Source organism: Bos javanicus, chromosome 13 (genome assembly GCF_032452875.1).
Source record: "Bos javanicus breed banteng chromosome 13, ARS-OSU_banteng_1.0, whole genome shotgun sequence".
Taxonomy (NCBI): Eukaryota; Metazoa; Chordata; class Mammalia; order Artiodactyla; family Bovidae; genus Bos; species Bos javanicus.
The window spans coordinates 15967269-15980642 of NC_083880.1; the positions used below are offsets into that span (position 1 = coordinate 15967269).

General features: G+C 41.6%; 1 protein-coding gene across 1 annotated transcript in view; it reads left to right on the forward strand.

The window, feature by feature from the left end:
• Positions 1 to 3378: 3378 nt before the first annotated feature.
• SFMBT2 (Scm like with four mbt domains 2) overlaps positions 3379 to 13374 on the forward strand; it is a 211521-nt gene continuing 201525 nt past the window's right edge. Inside the window, exons 1-2 of the mRNA XM_061435755.1 lie at positions 3379 to 3674; positions 8502 to 9261. The gene's annotated coding sequence lies outside the window, so the exon portion shown is untranslated. The remainder of the gene's footprint in view (positions 3675 to 8501; positions 9262 to 13374) is intronic.

The following is a 13374-nucleotide window of genomic DNA, read 5'->3' on the forward strand; positions in this document are numbered from 1 at the left end:
GAATGATTTGCTAGGGTGTGATATTGTAGAAAAGGGGTAACTTCTCGCAGTAGGAACGATGAGCCCCTCTCGCCCGCCAGTGGGAAACCTCACTCCTGCTCTGGGGTTTTAGGTTGTTCTAGAAAAGCAGGTATTGATATGAGGAGAGTCTGACACAGGAATAAAGGGATAAAGCAGATCAAATGCAATATACAGTTATCCCAGAAACCAGCTGTACAAGACACTGGTTGTTAACACAGAGTTTTGCTTCCTGACTGACTACACAGAGGGCCTAATCCAATCACTAAGAGGGTGTCAGATGCTTGCTTTACTCATTTCTTTATTCAGCAGGTATTTTATTGAAACTGTATTGTGTCAAGCCTTGTTCTAGATCCCAGAGATAGCAACATGGAAACAATAAAATCTCTAACCTCATGGAGTGTGCTAAGCAAATTTGAATTCTTCCGGATCTTCGGACATTTTCACTTGAGAATATCAAGTGGGCCTGGGAGAGACTACAATACAACACTGGCACAGTTTGAATCTACAGACTGTTGGAGTTAATCCACTTCCTAAAATACACCTGCAGTTCCGTGGAAGGTTGCATATCTGGTTTTCAGTACATGAGAAAATCACGTTATGATGCTGTTTCTACAAGGGGATCCCATTTTGTTCCAATATATCTGCATAGAAAAAAAGTACCAAAAGGCTATGCACTGAATTTTTATTTTATTTTTTTAAAATTAATCTTCATTGGAGTACAGTTGATTGACAATGTTGTGTCAGTTTCTGATGTACAGCAAAGTGAATTGGTTCTACATAAGTATATCCACTTGTTTTTAGATTCTTTTCCCATAGGGCCATTAAAGTACTGAGTAGGGTTCCCGTGGTATATAGTAGTCCTTATTAGTTATCTGTTTTGTATATAGTGATGTATATATGGCAATCCCAATCCCCCAATTTATCCCTCCCATCCTTACCCCCTAGTAACCATAATTTTGTTTTCTACATCTGTGACTCCATTTCTGTTTTGTATATAAGTTCGTTTGTGCTATTTTTTTTTTTAGATTCTACATATAAGTGGTATCACATGCTATTTATCTTTGTACACCTAAATTTTAAAAGCAACCATGGAATGACGGAGGCATTTCATTTTTCTCGCAAGGCTTAAACGACTTGAAAATCTCAGTGCTTCAACACCATATGCCTTTCCTTTTTGCTCACCAGCATCCCTTCCCCGGTGCAGTTCCCCGCTCCTCAGAGTCCCCTGCTCCCTGAAAGGAGCAAGGTCGTGAACGGCAAGGCTGTCTGGAGGCCCCACCTGGCAGGGAGGGAGCCGCCTTTGTGTGTGATCCATTTTCCCAAACTCAGCTGCTCGGCCCCCTCCAAACCGCACAGGAGGCTCGGAAGCACCTGCTTCCCGCAGCCAGTGAGCAGCCAGCAAGGCTAGGATGCGAGTCTCGGTTCCTTGCTGAACCCGTGAGAGTTCTCTGAGTATCTGGTACTTACTGGATGCTCTACGCTTTCTGAAAATGAGCCTGGGAACTTTATATATGTTATTTAGATGCAAACAATTCAATTTCATAGTTAGAACTGAGAGGCACAGAAGAGAAACTATGGGTCTAGTGTGGCCAGTGCCTTAGACCAGAAGACACAACAGGAGCTCATTGTGGACCTGCTTTGGACAAGGCATGTGATTTTGGACATATGAGCAGCCTCTTGATCGGAAAAAGAATAACATCACTTATATTTGTAATATTCTATGATTGCTTAAGCTAAGTAGCTGTTTATATGTATATATTTAAAGAATCTACAGTTTTACATTGACACACACACATAAACATACACACATTATATATATATATCAGATCAGATCAGTCGCTCAGTCGTGTCCGACTCTTTGTGACCCCATGAATCGCAGCAGGCCAGGCCTCCCTGTCCATCACAAACTCCCGGAGTTCACTCAGACTCACATCCATTGAGTCAGTGATGCCATCCAGCCATCTCATCCTCTGTCGTCCCCTTCTTCTCCTGCCCCCAATCCCTCCCAGCATCAGAGTCTTTTCTAATGAGTCAGCTCTTCGCATGAGGTGGCCAAAGTACTGGAGTTTCAGCTTCAGCATCATTCCCTCCAAAGAAATCCCAGGGCTGATCTCCTTCAGAATGGACTGGTTGGATCTCCTTGCAGTCCAAGGGACTCTCAAGAGTCTTCTCCAACACCACAGTTCAAAAGCATCAATTCTTCGGCACTCGGCTTTTTTTTTTTTTTTTAGCTTTCTTCACAGTCCAACTCTCACATCCATACATGACCACTAGAAAAACCATAGCCTTGACTAGATGGACCTTTGTTGGCAAAGCAATGACTCTGCTTTTGAATATGCTATGTAGGTTGGTCATAACTTTCCTTCCAAGGAGTAAGCGTCTTTTAATTTGATGGCTGCAGTCACCATCTGCAGTGATTTTGGAGCCCAGAAAAATAAAGTCTGACACTGTTTCCACTGTTTCCCCATCTATTTCCCATAAAGTGATGGGACCAGATGCCATGATCTTCGTTTTCTGAATGTTGAGCTTTAAGCCAACTTTTTCACTCTCCTCTTTCACTTTCATCAAGAGGCTTTTTAGTTCCTCTTCACTTTCTGCCATAAGGGTGGTATCATCTGCATATCCGAGGTTATTGATATTTCTCCTGGCAATCTTGATTCCAGCTTGTGCTTCCAGCGTTTCTCATGCTGTACTCTGCATATAAGTTAAATAAGCAGGGTGACAATATACAGCCTTGATATATTCTTTTTCCTATTTGGAACCAGTCTGTTGTTCCATGTCCAGTTCTACCTGTTGCTTCCTGACCTGCATATAGGTTTCTCAAGACATTTTCTCAAGACACTTTCTCATGACACTTTCGGTCTATGCCATCTCTTTATTGTCTTCCTCTTCCCTCAGAGAGGAGCTTCCTAGTGGCTCAGGGGTAAAGAATCCACCTGCCAAGCAGGAGATTGGGGTTTGATCCCTGGGTCAGGAAGATCCCCTGGAAAAAGAAATGGCAATCCACTCTGTTATTCTTGCCTGGGGAATCCTACAGACGTGTGAGCCTGGTGGGCTACAGTCCATGGGGTCACAAAAGAGTTGGCCATGACTTAGCGGCTAAACAACAACAACAACTCCCCTCAGAGAAGAGGCGCGTTCATCCCGTGGGGCCCTGGCCATCCAGGCAGGTGTGTGTCGTCAGAGGGGAGGGTATGCTGATGGCAGCTGGGGGTTCCGTCCCCAGCCCGTGGGCTCTGCTGGTAGAAACAACATAGGAGCTATTGAGAAACCCAAGGGCAGTGCAGCCCTGTAGTCAGTCTGGCAAAGCCATGTGCCTTTCTCAGTGCTAAGGGGGAGGGCGCTCGGGCTATTTATTACACACCAGAGACCAGTAAACCACATACCGATGAAAAGGCGGCATTTTCTAGCTAACAAAACAGTTTGCGGTGCCAAGGGACAGGGAAGTCTTTTTTTTCAGCAAGGTTTACACAGTCCAAGCAGTCGGGGGAAGGACTGTAATTCCAGGAAACTCAGCTACAAGAATTTGACATTTTAACAGGAACCAGCTAGCATTGCAACCTTGAGAGGCGACAGCCTGCTCCAGAGAAGAGGAAGAAGAACCAAGACAGATCCAAAGAAAGGATGCTGCCACCACGCTGACTTCTGGTTAGGTGGGAAAACACACGTCCTTATCATTTAAACAGTTTGAGTCAGATTACTATGTATATGCATTTTAAGTAATTCAGATATAAGGTTTTTTGGTTTTGTTTTTGGTTGTGGCAGGTCTTCCCAGGCTTTCTCTGGTTGCAGCGAGCGAAGCTCCTCCTGGTTGCAGTGTGCGGGTTTCTCACTGCGGTGTCTTCTTTTGCTGTGGAGCAGGGTTCTAGAGCGCACGGGTTTCCACAGCTGCGGCTCCCGGGCTCCAGAGCTCAGGCTCGGTAGTAGCACAGGCTTAGTTGCTCTGCAGCGTGCGGGATCTTCCCAGATCAAACCCTAATCCCTGCATTGGCAGCCAGATTCCTATCCACTGTACCACCAGGGAAATCCCCAGATTACTATATTTGTCGTAAAAAAACCTTCCTGGTACAAGGACGCACCTAGAGGGACCACATACTGATAACCAAACCCCCCTCAGGGAGCTGTGCTTTAACAAGCCCCCAGGGAGCAGCCAGGGTTTTTAGAATTCTGAACAATAATCTTTGATTAACTCTAGAAATTGCTGATGGGAGTTTGTGAATGTCAAATGTCGTTAATCCTCTTGCCTTCCTTAAGGAGACCTTTCAAGTATATGTAAAATGGAGGTTTAAGAGTCAAAGGAAGGATGTCCATTTTTGGATCAGCTCTTGGCAGAGGATACATGGAATCCAAACAATTTAAAAAACAACACTGCCCTAAAAATAACTGGTGACGTCCCACTGGAGTGGAGGAACTAATGGCTAATGTTTCCTGGAGGAAGTATTCCCAGAAGTAGCTAAACTGCTATTTGTTGCATAGAAACTGCAGATAAAACACACTGCTAAGTGGTAACTACCGGGGGACCATTTATTATAATTACGGTAATTTAGAAAAGACTCCCATAAACTCATTTTGACTTAGAATGCACAAATCAGTGAGAATATTCTTTACTGTTCCTCTCCTGATAGTTCTGTGCGGACTTTTCCCCAGATACTTGTTTACAATCTTCATTAAAAATTTGGACAGATTCATCAAAGCCAACAATCTGTTCTCTTTGATTTTTTTTTTAAACCAATGGGTGGTATTTCATTCTCTTTGCATTCTCTCTGAAGAGAGTTTTGTGAAAATTTGCATAATTTTAATTGAAAGATATTTAGTCCTTGTGTGTGACAAGGAAACACTGGACTAGAGAGAGTCTGGGACCCCAGGAGGCAGTCTTGTGCATTTTCCTCTGTCTGGCTGGCTTCTTCCCTGTGAATTCATATAAAATGTTTGTGAAATGTATTGAAAATATAGATGAGAAACCATTTTGTCTCAAGGAATTATATTAATTTTCCTCTTTCAGTTTGCAAGGAGTAGAAACTGTCTCTTACTTCAGAGGACAGACTTCTTGTTAAATAGGAATGAAACAGAGGATCCATGACTGGATAGCCACTATGCAGAGAGAACAAAGGCTTTTTATCCATTAGGACCCAGTAATAGCAACAGTGGGCAAGAACTCTGGGGACCAGAGAGCTTTTGTGTCCTCAGAACTGAACAGCTGTCACCCCCGACTTAGGATTGCTATTGGGACTTCGTATCTTCCGAATCTTGTTTGCCAATCTTTTGTCTTTAAAAGATAGTTTCACTCTATAGAATTCCAGACTTTGATAGTGTTGTTGTTGTTGTTGTTGTTGTTTTGGTTTGTTTTTCTACTTTAATTTTATCATTTCATTGCATTCTGACTTGCATTGTTTCTAATGAGAAGTTAGTTATCATTCTTATTATCAACACTGCATTAAAAAAAATCTCTTCAATTTCTGACTTAACTGGATAATTTCTATCTAGTGTTCAAGTTCACTAATGTTTTCTCTTGAAGATTCAAACTGCTGTTAATGTCATCTAGTGAGTATCTAATTTCAGGCATGCATTTTAGAGTCTTTGAATTTCCATTTTGGTCGGCTTTCAGAACTCCCTTTGCTCTCATGAAATAATCCTTTCTCTTAACCATTATATTCATCTTTTTCTGTCAATTCTCTTTTTTTAAATTGTTTTGATTTAGAACACTTTAAAAGTCTTTATTGAATTTGCTGCAATATTGCTTCTGTTTTATGTTTTGGTCTTTTGGGAGATCTTAGCTCACTGACCAGGAACTAAGTCTGCACCCCCCTGCACTGGAAGGCAACGTCTTAACAGCTGGACTGCCAGGGAAGTCTCTCTATAAATTCTTAAAAATGCTTAAAATAATATTTTAAAATTTTTGATGCTAATTCCAATAACTGGGTTAACTGTAGGTCTGCATTAAAGATGTAGGTCTTAACAGACCTAGTGTAAGATGTAAGTGAAGTGAAGTCGCTCAGTTGTGTCCGACTCTTTGTGACCCTGTGGACTGTAGCCTACCACACTTCTCTGTCCATGGGAATCTCCAGGCAAGAGTACTGGAGTGGGTTGCCATTTCTTTCTCCAGGGGATCTTCCCAACCCAGGGATCGAACCCAGGTCTCCCGCATTGCGGGCAGACGCTTTAACCTCTGAGCCACCAGGGAAGTCTACTGTAAGATGTAGGTCTACATCTATTAACCATGTTTTCTCTCAGTTACTGGTCAGTGTCTCCTACTTATTTGCATGCCTCATAATTTTTTACTGCATCTAAGATACGTACATTCGAAGACAATGAAAACTGAAGTATCATAATATTTTGATTTTATTTCTCAGATCATGCAGGCTCTTTTCTTCTGTTGACAGGGCAAAACATTGAGTATTTATTTTCCTTCTGGAGTCTAATTGGCGTGGGTCTGTGCTGAAGTTTTAATTAGGTTGAGATGACCTATACTTAGACCAGTCCTTAGCTCCCACACAGCTTCTGTCTTTCTGAAATCTTCAAATCTTTTTGAAATCTTTGAAATCTTGTATTTGAGCTGATGGGCTTCCCTTTAAAGTAGTTTTCGTTTACTTTGGATTCAATTCAGAATCCCTGGAATCCAAGCCCGGGGTGAATGCAGGGGTCTTTGTGATTTTGCTCTGCATTTTAGCCCTTTCTTCGATGATTATTTTTGTCAAAGTGTGAGGGTGAGGATGGGGATGTGAGAGTCATTGGGCCAATTTGGTTTTGCACTTGGGACTCCTCCGTATTCCGGTTCCCGTCTCTGGGCACCACGACCGTCTGAATCTCAGCTCATTTCTTCTCCCTGCAAAACCTCTCTAGGCCAGCCCTGCCGTATCTACACTAGAAGTTCCTGCCTATGAGTGTATGCTGTTCAAACTTCCCCTTTGCCAGTGAAGGGTTCATTTCTCTGAAATTCAGGTTATTAAGCTTTCCCCTGTCCCCAGTCTTTGTCAGCCCCTTGGGAAAGTATGGTTTTTATATGTCTGGGCCTTTTTTGGTGTTGCCATGAGAACAAAGGTCTTTCATGTTCTTCTAACCTGAAGTGAAAGTCAGGGTCAAACGTTTGAATTTTTAAAAGTGAAACCCTAAAATCACTAGAAGAAAATTTAGACTAATGTATTTTAAATTTTGGAGTGAGAAAGTCCTTCCCAAGCAAGACCCAACCCTCAGGATCTCACAAGTCATAAGGAAAATGATTTACTTTCTCTCTCACACATATGAGATACATATATATCAAAAGCTACATATAAACATGTTTCTATAACTCTCTTCAACTTCAGTGTAGTATTAGTAAAATATACCAAAGATTGAAATGACAAACTCAGAAAGAAATATTTGCATCACATAAGACAAAAATGACTTCAAAAACTATTAAGAGATTTTTAAAGAAGTAAATATTTTCAAAAAGAAAATGAAAAAGGCAGGTATTTAACAGAAAATCATCATAAATAGAATATCCAATGAAAAGATACTCACACTCACTGAAAATTAATAACTACAAATTGAACTGAGACATTATATTTGCCTATCACCTTGACAAGATTAGGTGCTAGCAAGGGTCTGCGGAAACCAGCAATCACAGTGTGAATGGGGTGGAAATTAGCACAACATTCTTAGGTTTGCTTCTCGTTATCTTCAAGTGCTTTTTGGTGACATCTAACAAAATTAGAAAATTAATCCACCATTTGACCCAGCAATTTCAGTTCTGGGAATTTATTCTGTGCTAAGCGTGTGCTCAGTCGCTCAGTTGTGTCTGATTCTTTCTGACTCCATGGACTATAGGCCACCAGGCTCCTCTGCCCATGGAATTTTACAGGCAAGAGTACTGAAGTGGGTAACCATTTCCTTCTCCAGGGCATCTTCACAACCCAAAGATCTAACCCAGGTCTCCTGCATTGCAGGCAGATTCTTTACCACTAGTACCACCTGGGATGCCCAATTTATTCTGCAGATACACTGAAATACACATAAGAATGTATGCAAAAGTGGAACCATTGCTGTGTTGTTTACAAGAGGGAAAACCGGAAATAGCTTTACTATTCATACCAGAGGCCTGATTCATAATATATAGTACATCATCTTAATGGAATATTTCATAACTAGAAGGAAATTAATAGAGCTGTGTGTGCTAATATAGAAAGATGGCCAAGGCATATTGTCAAGGGTAAAAATCAAGTTATAGGATAATATGATTCCTATGTCCTCACTAGTATATATAAATAAGAATGTCTGTGAATATGTGTGTACAGGACAATATATCCAGAAGGTACACAAGGAATCGTTGATGAGTGGGTCTAAGAGTCTGAAGGATTTATTTTTAATTTTAAACCATATTATTACTTGGATTTTTTTCAAACTCAAGGATCATGGTTACTTTTATAAAATAAAGGAAGGAAGCTATCACTATGCTATGAAATAGTATATTTAGCAACTGACCTATATGGTTTATTGTGTTACAGACCACATCATACTCACGAATATTCTGAGTCCATTGCAGAGTCTTGCACACAAGAAAAGCAACATGTGAATGAATGAAAAACGAAGCTATGACTTTTTGGACGGTATGTGGGAAACAGGCAAGTTCACAGAGTCTGCTGGTAACATTAAAATGCTGATAGATTTAGCAAATCTCCTTCAGTTCACCAGGTAGTGGCTTATTTTGCTGACCTGAATTCAGAGTTGTTTGTCATAAAGGCTTTGGAAAAAGAAAACATAAACTTTTGCTTTTGGGTGGGACTGAGCTGTCGTTCCAGAAGAAACAAGAACCTGTTGTCTTGCTTGAATTGTAGCAGCATTTTGGAAATCAAGGGCCACTGGTCCCAGAATCAGGAGTCTGGCGTCTGTTGTCTTCACTTTGCTGCTAACTGGCCTGTTACTGAAGGCAGTTTCTAAGGAGATGCTGCCAGTGCTCGCATGCAGCCCCATCCCGCCCTTCTCAGATTTGTCTCTGCCTAATTGAACTCCCTTTGGCTCTGATCCAGGACGCCCTGTTTCACCTGCTGATAAATAGTCTCTCGCTTTCCAGCTTCAGAGCTAAACGAAGCCCTGGAAGGAACCACCGTTCATCTTAACTATGTACCCAGTGCAGAGACCAGCAGGCTGGGCGATCAATGTGGTTTCGCAGCAAATTGGCAGAGTTCAGCAGTTATTTGCTGGAACATCAAAAACCCAGGTACTGAAGGGCTTTTCTCCAGAGTCACCGGGGACCTTCGTTTGAAGGTATGAAAAAGAGAACTTATGCTTTGTTTCAGCTTCTTGCTAAAGTTTGGAAGTTCTAAATAATGGCCTGAGTGAACTCATCAGGGAAATACTGAATTCTCCCTTGGGTTAGGCAGGGGAAATGAAGGATGACCTATGAAGTCATGAGACATGCCTACCATGTGGATGGTAACCCCAGCAGGCATGGCTGTCTACACAGCCTGAGTTTAGCTGATTGGCAGAGCACAGTTGGCCCCAAGGACTTCTGCTTGTACGTCAAGGCACCAACTCCTCTCTACTCTGATGCACTCTGTTTTGACTTGCTGCATTTCCTGCAACAAGTGGTGACTCTCAGACTCCCCATCACTCAGTTCTCGCATCTGTTACCTCCTCACTCCCTACAGCCCTTCTGTGGTCACCTCCTCGGTCCAGGCGCAGCCCAGGTCTGCAAGAGGATTAAGTCATTCAAGGAAAGCTCCATTGGGAAGGACGTCCAACAGGGAGGCCGAACACATGTGTATAAAACCAAAGCTAGGTTTCTTTCAGAGAAGCTGATAAATGGAGCTACTGTCAGCTCTGGGCATGGAGACCATGAGCAGCATTGGATGAGAAGCACAATCACAGAAGTCACTGGGGCCAGGTGCTGGTTCAAGCAGCAAGAATGTGGGGCGGCCCTGGACACGTGGCACTGACCACACTGACAAGGTGCAATGAGATGTCCCTGGGCTCTCTTTTTGACAGGTGGGGGCCAGGTCAGGTGTTTGGGTTTTATGCTGCTGTTTCCTTGTTCCCACTATAATTTTTCTGGATCAAGTCCTTGCAGGCTTACAGTTTGGGTAAAGTGGACTATTTGATTGTCTCTATAGGTGGTCACATTTCCTGTCTAGTTTATGGCATATTCACATTTAACACATTATAGGGATTCCTAAACCAAGCGCCTTTTTCAGAACACAAGAAAGTCACATTCAGCCTGGAGGAAATAACTGAGTGACTTCTGCATCTTTTGGGTTCTAACACACCCAAGTGCTCAGAGGTCTAGATTTTTTTTCTGTTGAGTAGGATGGCTGACTCATTGGAAAAGACCCTGATGCTGGGAAAGATTGAGGGCAGGAAGAGAAGAGGACGACAGAGGATTAGATGGTTGGATGGCATCACCCACTCAATGGACTTGAGTTTGAGCAAACTCCAGGAGATAGTAAAGGACAGGAGATCCTGGTGTGCTGCAGTCCATGGGGTCAAAAAGAGTTGGATATGACTTAGTAACTGAACAACAAACAAGGAACTTTCTAAAAATACAGTTTTAAAGGCTATTTTCCATTTATAGTTATTACAAAACATTGGCCAGTGAGGACTTTTTTGGTCTTATTTTGATTTTTGCTTAGAAGTGAGAATCCATTTTAAAAAAACTACTCATTTTACCTAAGTATCACTTGCTTCTTCAGTCTCAGAAACCATGCAAACCTGGAACAGAATGGGTTTCCTGGGTAGCTCAGGCAGTAAAGAATCTGCCTGCAATGCAGGAGACCCTGGTTCGGTCCCCTGGAGAAGGGAATGCCAACCCATTCTGTATTCTTGCCTGGAGAATTCCATGGACAGACAATGGAGTCGCAAATAGTTGGACACAACTGAGCGACTAACAGTTTCACTTTGAACAGATCACCCGCGAGCAATCTTGTATCTCATTGCAGTTGCTAAGTGTTCCCAGAAGCCCAAGTGATCCTAGGAGATGGTTTATATAATCGTAACGCGAGAGCAACACAGGACTGGTAAGAGCGTCATTTTTCTTCCATGCCATCACCTCCATTTCCCTGTGACAAAGACCAATGGAGAGGAGCGGCTTGCCTCCGTGGCCTGAAAGCTTTGTAAATTACACTGGTAAACCCCTGATGGATCACTTCACGGCAAGGAGTCGAGGAGGAGGGGGCCCCTACGTTTTCCCTTTCCCAGTCTCTGTTCTAGTTTCATCTTTGTCCCATCTCACACATCATTCCCCATCTTCCTCATCACACTTTTTCTATAATTTAGGAGGATACTTTCCAGGGCAAAAGCAAACCAGGGAGCTGGCTTAAGAAAAGAGCGCCAAGGAAGAGATTGAGAGGTCTGTGTGCGTGTGTGTGTGTGTGTGTGTGTGTGCACACGCGCACTGCTGCTTGCATAGCTACACAACACACGCCTGGAGGTGTTCTCTATGATCATTGTGGTTTCTCTTTCAGTGGCTGCCCTGCGTTATCCTCCCTTGGGCGGCACCCAGTCTGAGAGGCAGTGCAGTGCAGTAGAAAGAATGCTGGCCTCCGGAGTTCATCCAACTCAGCACTGAATTCCAGGCTCTGTTACTTATTATCAGACACACTCTCTGAGTCATATTTCTAATCCCTAAGAGAAGGATACAAATCCCCACTCGCTGGGCTGCTGCTGTTAGGTCTGTGTTCCGGGTGTGCAGGGCATACATTCTCTGGAAATGAGTGATTTCGTGTTTCAGACTCTTACACTGTGATGCGTAAGAAAAAAATCAGATTTATTTATTTATTTTTTTTTAGGGAGAGTACGCTGAGAACTGATCCACTTTTTTTTTTTTTTTTTAATGATTTCAGGGTCTAGATAAGGCTATAGCTTGAGTATTTGAATCACAGATCTCTGTGTTAGCAAGGTCCTTGGTACCTCACGTGGCATGTGTTTTATGAAGGTCATCTTTCCTGATGCTCCTGCGTTTGCCAATGGAGAAACAAAGGTCTACAACCTGACAAATTAACACATAAACTCTTTAGCTACTGCTGAAGTCCTTGCCAATGTTTCAAGCCACAGAAAGGAAAAAAACCCACACATATACTTTGCCAGGCCTTGTAAAAACCGCACAGTCATTTCAGAAAGTTTCCAAGCAAGGAATTTCTCTGTAACCTAAGTTATTTGTGAGGTTTTTTTTTTAATATAGAAAATATGTTCCTTGCTTGAACCAATTCCCATGTTAAACGTCTGCCTTCATCACTCATTTTTATTACCAGTCTAAACACAGACTGTTTCAATGGAGCCCATTTACAGAGGATAATAAAAAGGATTCATTACTCATTTTCTTCTTATTATCTTTCAATTGCTCGAGCTCAAGATGGTACTTAAAGTGGACATTAGGCCTCAGTAGCCAGGACATTACAGGAATGCAATTTACAATACTACTTAACACCCTCCAACACTTAAAGAAGAGAAACGCTCTTTCTCTAATTCCTTAGCTCAGGCTGCCTTTCCTCATGTATATTCCACTTTTAGCTCATTAAACTTCACATTTTTATAGGAAGTTTTCCCTCTTTTCTTCATTAGGATGTTTCCCTCTTGGTCTGCAATTGTCTCAGGTCCCATTCAATGAGCTTGAACATTCTCTTCTTCAAAAAATACACATAAAACACCTGCCTTATCACTTTCATCATTAAGCATAATTTCTCTACAAACAAGCTGTCATCCACCACTAAAAATTTAGCTAGAAATTGAATTTCAGTGCTGCATGCAAATAATAGCTGTTTTTGAATGATGGTCAATGGTTATCTCATAATGTGAATAGATTATAGCCCCAAATTATATCTTCCCATGGACTAGTACCTTCTCTCCATCTCAACCTTCCCCTGGATTGATCCCACTATACTCAGAATTATTTTATACTTAAATAGCATGTACTGAAATTGGAATTAACTTAGCACAGTAAAACAGGTGCTGAAAAATCCCATTGGCTTTTTCCCCTTACTTTTAAATTACAGTATAGCTGATTTACGATATTGAGCTAGTTTCAGGTATACAACAAAGTGATTCAATCAGACATATATAAGTGTGTATATACATATATATTTCAATTCTTTTCCATATAGGCTATTAAAATATACTGAATATATTTTATTCAATATATGAATATATTCGTATATTGTGCTGTGCTATTCAGTAAATCCTTGTTTTTAATCTGTTTTATATATAGTAGTGTGTATATGGTAATCCTCCCTCTCCCTCTTTTCTCTTTGGTAACTGTAAATTTGTTCCCTATGTCTGTGAGTCTCTTTCTGTTTTATAGATACATTTATACCCACTGACTTTTATAATTCAAGTTAATGTCACTTTGCTTCTTTATTTAAGCAACAATATTCTTTTATTAATAAGAAT